The sequence below is a fragment of the Heterocephalus glaber genome, unplaced genomic scaffold (assembly GCF_053883595.1).
Source record: "Heterocephalus glaber isolate CG9 unplaced genomic scaffold, H.glaber_assembly_v1.0 deba00001577, whole genome shotgun sequence".
NCBI lineage: Eukaryota > Metazoa > Chordata > Mammalia > Rodentia > Bathyergidae > Heterocephalus > Heterocephalus glaber.
This window is the reverse complement of record NW_028258358.1, coordinates 4,446,790-4,456,241: the sequence shown is the minus strand read 5'-3', so window position 1 is coordinate 4,456,241 and position 9,452 is coordinate 4,446,790.

Here is a 9,452-nt window from a genome sequence, read left to right as displayed (position 1 = left end):
TATACAGGCAGTAACAGGAGGGTGAAAAAGAAAATTAGGCCTGCAGGGACACCATTTCAACATTTCATGTTAAGTCTACAACTTGTACAGTTGTACAATTCTTGTGGTCACTTTGCACAATGTGAGAAAAAGTATTTTTGTTTACACATTGATTAGATAGAAGAAAAATGTAAAGATATCAATGCTTCAATTAAATAAATGAAAATTCTAATTCTTAGCTATTCTCCCTGAAGTTGCCATTTATTGATATGGTACATAAAAATATTATAAAATATTAAACTGGAAAATAATTGAGTTAGAGCTCAAATATTTGTGCAAATAACATTGTATTTTTTACTTTTTTTTTTTTGGTACCAGGGATCCAACTTAGGACCTTGTCCTTGCAAGGCAGGTGCGGTATCACTGAGCTAAATCCCCAGCCTTAAATTTTATTCTTTAAACAAAAAAAGCAGAAATAAATAAAAATACAGCTTTTTACATTTAAACAAAACATTTTGAACATTTAATAAAGTATAAAATAACTACACATCGACAGAACTTTAATTTGCTAGTTATGACATTTTGTAAACATACTACTCAGAAGGAAGATTATGCTTAATATTTTTAATACAGAATATGTATGTATTTTATATGTATTGCTGTGTTGACAACTTTCCTTATACTGGAACAAATTGCCTAACAAGCACAACTTAAAAGAGAAGAAGTTTATATAGCTCACTGTTTCCGAAAATTCAGTTTACCATCACCTGGCCCCGAGGTAGGAACATTGTGGATGGAGGGCATGGTGTAACAAACCTGTTTAGTTCACTGTGAACAGGAAGTAAAGCCAGAGAACAACTCCAGAAAAGAAGAGGTGAGGATTAGATATGGATCTTAAATTCATGCTTCTAGAATCCACAGAGACAGAGACAGAAGTTAGCTCTACTAGACATCTAGGTGACTCCCAAGCCAATCAAGTTGACAATTAAGCTTAACTGTCACAATTTCTAAGAGATAATAGATTTTGAAAAATATTATATACTAGCACTGAAAAAATGCTTCTAATACTGTCTATATATTAATTTATTTGTTTTCTTTGAAATATAATTTGAAAAATAAATCTTTTTGTATTTTTTGTATCAAAAAAATTCTGAATAAACATATCAGTTAAAACCATCAAAATTTGTGTCAGGTAAGCCAAATATTAACATTATGAAATAGTTTATGTGGTAAAAGAAGACAAAAATAGTAAACTAAATATGCACTAAATATTTTCCATTTGGCTGTTGGTTTACTAAGCAACAATTAGGTTTAGCTCAACTATTTCTTAGAGCAAATACTGTGGTCTTCCAGTATCGTCATATCCATTTTTATAGGTGAGAAAGCAAGGGACAAATAGATGTAATACCTTGCTCAGGATCACATAGAAAGCCTCAGAAATATGAACACAAAATCACAACATGTTCCTTTATTGTTTAAACTCAAACTCCCCTGGAATAACAAAATAAAGCAAGCAAACATATATAGATCTATCTGATGGTTATTTTAACATATGAATTTTAACACAAGGAGACACACATAGAAAGACAGACAGATGGATATAGATATTGATGTTGCACACATAAAAAATGGTTAAGATGGTAAATTTTATAGTGCATGTGTTCTACCACAATGAAAAAATTAAGTTCATTGAGTTAGCCAAGAAGAGTAACAGAGTATAATTAATTTGCAAAAGACATATTGCTTTCTGATTTTTTCAACATAATTTTTTTGTTTAATAGTATTAATATCAAAAATATTTAAATTAATAGACACATTTAACTTTAGGCTTTTTCTGAAAATCATATTTATACAGTCTAGAAATGTTAATGTTCAACAATTTCCATAAATATGTTCAGTGAGTGGTGCTTTGCATATCAGCTGACCCTTCATTTCTATTTGTCAGTATCTGAGTAGCTCCACTGATATGAATTTGAGCATAACTCTTTGACTTTATTTCAGTAAAATGAAGAATCAATGTTACACAAAATGTACAGAAAACTTGGCATGTATATATGAAAAAATAGAATGTGCATAAATATCTACAAGCAGTTTTTATGTACTGTTTTAGTTACTCTTTGCATTGTTGTGACAAAATACTTGACACCCACAAGTTAAAGGAGGAAAGATTTATTTTAGCTCACATTTTGTAGAAGTTTCTGTCCATAGCTGAATGGCTCCAAGGAAGGGTACCATGACAGAAATGCATGGCAGAGGAGAAACAGCCCATAGCAGGGTAGGCAAGAATCAACAGCTGATTTCCATTGTTCCCTTTATATTCCATCAAGGCTACAAGCCTATTGGTTGGTACCACCCACTTCCAGAATAAGGCTTCTGTCTTCAGTAAATCTGCTTGGCAACCATTTTGCTAAACCAATCAGTGGACTAACCTCACACCAAGTAACTTTAATCCCAGTATTACATAAACATGATCCAGCTACCTCCAAAGAGCCACGCTTATGATAACATGAGGATTTGAGGAGAGCATCTAGATACAAGCCATAGCATGCACTAAGATTGAGATATATCTAGTAAACGTGGATAGTTATTGCTCAAGAAACCTAGGACTAAAAATATTAAATATAGAAAGTTTAAAAAAATCTTTGTTCAAAATTTACTTGATTTTATTGGAGCAAACGTTGAATGTCTGGATGAAAAGACCCAGCTCTTACATTCCAGTACTCCTCTTTCAGTAAAATAGAGATTAGAAATATCTAAGGTATATGTATGATATATATATATGTATTATATATATGTATGATATATATGTATAAAAACATTATATGGTTGACAATAGAGAAATACAAAATTTATATTGGAAAAATATGAATGGAAATTTCTTTGGGATTAGTTTGAATGAAAAACAAGTATTCCATTCTTCACACTTTGCTCCCACTGATAAATTTGAAATATAGATGTATGAATAGAGAGATATAAATATTAGAAAATACAAAACCAGTGACTCATAGAAAGTAATCTATCTCACTGGGCCTCCTACAAAATCTAAGACAATTTTAGTTGAGAATATCTCAGGATATAGGAAAATATGTATTGTAACAATCTTGTTTTTTTTTAGATCTCATTCAAGTTACATTAACAAATAAACATTCATGATTGAAAGATCAGAAAAAAGGGCTGGGGATTTAGCTCAGTGGCACTGCCCCTGCCTTGCAAGTGCAAGTTCTGAATTCAATCCCAGGTACAAAAAAAAATCAGAAAACAGATTTGGAAGTTTTAATAGTGACTTGAAAATGAAAAGTTTTATAAGAGGGAATTGATGGACCAAGATAATTGCTTGATTTCAAAGTTTTCAGAAGTGGTTGTAATAAGAATGACAGTTTATTAATTTACTACATTAAGAAATTTGTTAAGCATAAACCAATAATATTATTTTTTGGATAATGACATTTAGAAGAATAAGGGCGAATAATTCCTAGTAGGAGTTCCCCATGAAAAATAATATACTGGAAAACAATATATGTGCAACATCTTTTATAACATACTTTTTCATTTTTAATTATATTATTGATATATCATTAAAATATACATTCAGCTTCTCTGTAGTTTTGGAAGTAACATTTTTTGGGGGAAGTAACATATTTTGAATGCTGTATTTATTTCTATTTCTACATTTTATTGTTGGTAAAACTGAGGAAGGTTGCCATGAGTTTAAAGAGAAAGCAAAATACTTAGAATTCAGTTATTTTGGAATATTGGAAAAAGAGCTAAATAGAATTATCTAGGATGGAATATAAATAGATGCTAGGTCTCCTTGTTATTCTACTTGTGACCTTAGAATATTACAATTTCTTAGCAAGATCTGTGGGCAATTACAGTGCAAACTTGGCCCTACCAACAGTGTTAACTTACGTATTTACGTTCTGCATAGTCATTCTTCTCTGAGGGACATTCAATGTCTGCCTGCTCTCTATGTGAGCATTCATCTTTTCCTTCATAAGAGTACTCCATATAAGTCCTTTATGTCTCTAGATTTATTTGTAGTAAGATTTATATATTTGTTATAAATTCTATAAATATAAGAATGTTGTTTTATTTTGTAGTCTCAGTAGTAATATAAAACTTTGGATGTATTGTTTAGTTCACTTTGGTATGTAATTGATTAATTAGTGCATGTGGCATTTAATGTACAACTAATTTAAAAATATATGATGAAATTTAAGTTTGAGCCTAAATATTGTTCATTTCTAAGTTCAGACATCAGTTCATGACACGTCTTTTATGGGGTGGTCCATCAAGCATCTACTTGATGAAGATTTGAAGGGAACTAATGCTTTTTATAAATTCTGTAAATATTGAGCACAAATCACAAAATATATATTAGACAGCTTAGTGAGGCAGCCAAGGTTTTGTCTGAATGAAGTTTACATTGCTATGTATTTAATTCCAAGGCAGAAAATATGCAATACTCACTAAAAATAAGCAAACTACAATACATTATAAAGATGCATGGTATTAGTACCAATAAAATAATACAAAACACACAGAAACAGAAAAAGTAATGGATAACAGGAGTGCAAGCCAAAAGGCTAGGAAAATGAGATTGACATAGATTTTGTAATACAAATAAATCTCTTTTCCTCTGAACTTACCACACTGATTAGTAGCTCTTAAAGAAATATTATATAGTTAATTATAACATTCTCAATGTATTTGTTGGAAGAAGAAAAAAGAAAGGGAAATGTTGAGTAGAAATTTCAGAATTAAAGAATAATTTATTTGCAAATGAAAGAGTACTTTGTATATTGTTAAGATTTCCAGTATGTGCTTTAAGAAAGATTGATTTCTCTCTTTAAAATTAAAGATATTTTTTCATAGTAAGAACAATAAAATGGAAAAAGGAAGAAAAGTGAAAAATATTTTATATAATCTAAGTGAATTACTTTATTTAGTTACTGATGAATTCAAAGTAGTGAAATAATTTTCTCTTTGCAGAAATTTATAACATAGTCCAATCAAAATATGATCATTTATTACTGTGTTTTTAAAGGTTAAGAAGAAATATAAAATTATAATAATTTCTATTTGTGAAATATAGGTATTAGTAAGTCTTCTCTTAACATCCTGTACAGTACAGTTGTCTTTTATGTGTAAGAACATATAAGTAAAGCAATAGAATTAGAAATTGTAGCATACAAACAAGAGACATTAGAATGTGGTCCAATATTGCAACTAGAAGACTACTTTGTAAATATTCTTTATTTTTTCTTATTAACGTTATTATGTGTTACTAGTCAACAGCTATGCTAACAATCCTTTTAAAAACTAAATATCAGGCCGGGCATTTAGCTCAGTGGTTTCGTTGCCTGCTGTGCAAGCGCTAGGACCCGAGTTCGATCCCCAGTACTAAAAAAAAAAAAAAAAAAAACCAACCAAAAAAAACTAAATATCTCTTTTTGTTCAAGAACTATAAATGCCTTGCTGACAATGGCACAAAATTGATAATGACACAATTTTATCAAATAGTCTTTTACAGAACTTTGTACATCTGTATTTTGTCAGATTAACTCTGCTATTTTTTCCCAAAGTGAATTAATAAAATGAAAAACTGTGCTTGCTTCGGCAGCACATATATTAAAGTGAAAAAATTCTAAAAATTACATGAGAGGGATAAAAACAAAGGATGTCTATGATAATGCTTCATGGGGAGAACTTTTCAAGATGATTTGGTTTGACTCTATTGGAAATGTATGGTTTTTATTTTGTAGGGAAAGAAAAAATAAATTGTTTATATAGGGAGGAAAAAGTGAAGTGTTTAAGCAGGGGGTTGGACCATGGATATTAAAAACTCAATTCTGTAAACAGGGTCTTGTCCTTTGATCTGTTTCTACCTTTTCCAACTCTCAGCATGACAGGCAACAGTGGAGTAAAAGAAACATTTTAAATAAAATTTAAAATTGGTTGACAGCAAAGTGACACTTTATATATTGCAAAATGTAGCCCATGGAATCACTGCGCTACATGACCAAAAATTTGTTGTTAATATATTTAAAGTAAAACTTCCATGAAGTCAAGTGCACAAAATAGTTGGCCTATTTCATGGAAAACAATAAGCACAAGTACAGATCATTAGGCAATTTTCACTTATCATGACTACTGTACTGAATAATACGAGTAATACCCTTTTGCAGTAAGGAATAGTTTATATTTTCTTTACATTCTTCCAAACCACAATTATAGATTCTAAATCTATAGATCACTGAAAATTTTGTTTCCTTCTGAAAAAAATATTTATTTTCATACATTTTAATTCATGTAGCTTATAGGAATTTATAATAAAGTGTATATGTCAGCTTTGAGTTTTATAATGTTGAAGTTTATTTTTCTATTTTTTCATAGGAGAAAATGTACATTAAAATATGACTGGGCCGGGGATTTAGCTCAGTGGTTCCTCCACCTTCCTCGAAAGCGCAAGGTCCCAAGTTCGATCTCCGGTACCAAAAAAACCAACAAAAAACCCCCCAAAACATGACAATATCCTGAGATTCTTTATACATATTTGTACTTATATTCAGATCCTTTAAAAATTATGGAGATATGATTTTCCATGTAATGATCTGTAAGTCACTCTCAAGTCAAAAATTGTCCTGAAAGGAATATATCCTGATATTTGGTGTTTACAAAATTTCAAAGCGTTACTTAACATTAATGAAATTTAAAATAAAGAGGAATTTTATCTTGATTCTTTGATTTTTGAAAATCAAAGAACTCTATCTATACTATCCCAGTTTAATATAACTCCATCTGACTAGCAACACTTCAAAATCTTCCTAAGAGACATACTCCTATCTTTTGGTTCATTCATACATCCAATTTTCCATACCATGCAGTGTTTATTTCTGGACTATGTACATTCACTTACATTTAACTGAGTTGATAAGTTCTTCTTTCTCTTTTATTAAAAACTGAAACCCACTTTCTCTGGAATATTGTAAATGGTTAAGTCCATTGGCTACCTTGGAGCCTCACATCCCTCTAGATCTAATTGAACAACTTGGACAGAATAGTATTAGTTATTTTTTTAAATGACACAACTCTCATCCATCATTTTGTATTCTGAGAAGACAAAATATTACTATTATAAATAAATTATCTAACTAAGCAAGGATATGTGTTCCAAAATTGTGTGGAATTTTCTTTAAAAATTCAGAAATAGAAATACATGGATCTAAGAATTTTGCAAATATATATTTTATAGATGCAGGATGGATCAGTTTCATATGTTGTTCAAATTTCTCCATAATTTGAACATAAGAGAGTCCTAAAATATGCTTGAATTAAACTGAGAGATTTGTCAAATTCAATGAATAGTTAGAAACTAGTTAATAAATTGTGATTATCAAGCAGTTTATACACATCTAAATTTTAAAACATCAAAAACTTCTGAAGTAATCCAATTTTCAGGTTAAAATGTGTTTCTTCATACATTCACTTCATAAAACAATAAGTTCAGATATTTATATATTGAGGAACTGAACACTAACATAAGAAATTACCTTGAGAGGGCACAAAATAAAGATTTATAGTGAGAAATTAAATTTGATATTTCAAAGCCTGAATCTGATGTAAGAGCCAGGCTAACAAATTTTTCTGAACACTAAGGTAGAAATCCTGCTGTAAATGCTTCTGTTTATACATATTTTATGAAATCCACATTTTAAAAGTGCTTTTTTGCATCTATCAGAATATAATTTGTTTCCTAGTAACAGGATATAGTCATTCTTCAAAACCTATTCATTACATATCCCCTGGTTTATAATTGCCTTCAGACCAAATGAAATGACATATTTATAATTACTAATACTTAAAAATTAATCTATTAAATATTTCCTTTATTACTGATATTCTTGTAGGATTTTTTTGTTTTTGTTTTTTCTTTGTCTTTTCTTGTATGATTTTATAGAGATAGGTTCCAGTGGTGAGTATGGCATAGGGATAAGTTGGAGTAATTTGAGATAAAAAGAGCTTCAGAGATTTAAAAATAATAAGATATCTTGATAAATGAAATAAATATTACAATAATTTTCGAAGTCATGTTTATGAGCAAGTAAACATATAATCACCACTCTAACAAAAAGAAAGAGTGACATTATTATATTTTAATAATTATATGTCCACATTTTTATAAATCATGAAAACATAAAAGGGAGCTAATTAATTTCAAGAAAAAATTTGCTGGCCAAAAGGGACCATTAAATTGTATAGAAGAAAACCACAGGCACTATAAACATTCCTCCTACACAACAAAATTTTAAACACAAATTTGAGGAAGGACTAATTTACAGGTAAATAATAAGATAATTAGTTCATATTGCACTCTCTATTATGTGGAAATAATTTTCCAAAGTGTTGGTATTGTTTTCTATTATAACCTGTGTAATATCTTATTCATGAACTTATTCCAGCTTTAGTCATTCTCCTTCTTGTCTATTTTTAAAGATCACCCATGGTTCTTTGAACACAGGAAAACTGGAGGTAGAAATGCATCTTTTATAGGTACTATTTTTTTTGAAAAAGTGCTGAAAGTATGTGTCACGTCTAGAAGAATAATATTAAAATAGTCAAGATAGTTCTATTTTATGTACTATATTTAGCCAAATACCTAAGAATATAATTATAAAAAATCTTTTTTATTAATGCCAAAAAACTAGAATTTGATGAATATTTATCTTCAGAAAAACTAATACAAATAAAATTAAAATTTTCTAGAGAGAAATAATGTAATTTAAATTCTAATAATTAAATTATCACAGAAGCAAAATAAATAATGTAATATAGATTCAAGTAATATAAAGGGCCGGGCATGGTGGTGTACACCTATAATTCCAGCACTCGCGAGGCCAAGGCAGGAGGATTTCTGTGAGTTTGAGGTCAGTTTGAGCTACACAGTAAGTTCAAGGCCAGTCTGAACTACATAGTGAGACCCCGTCTCAAACAAACCGCCCCCCCCAAAAAAAAGGAGGAGAGAGGGAGAAGGAGAGGGAGAGGGAGAGAGAATTTGTCTAAGAATTAATAGAAGCTACGGGTGATGGCATGAGCCCAGAGTCCCAGCAGCAAGAGTAAGTCAGGACTTCTTCAACTCAAGATTTGAGTGGCAGCCTGAGAGACATGTTAACCATCTGTCACTAAAAAGTAAATAAAGAATAAAATAAAATAAATATAAATGTTCAAAGCACAGTACTCTAGATCATCAGATTTCAATATCAAGGTTCAAAAATTAAAGGACAAATATTGACAGTTATCGAATAACTCCATGAGTGATACAAAGAAAAAATAAGAGAAGAAACAAATATATCAGAAACCAATAAACTTAAAAATATTTTCATTACAGAAGTAAATAGAAGGGATAATATTATGAGACATAATCAGTATTTAAATATATATTAAGGATAAAAACTGGTACAAGACTTAATATA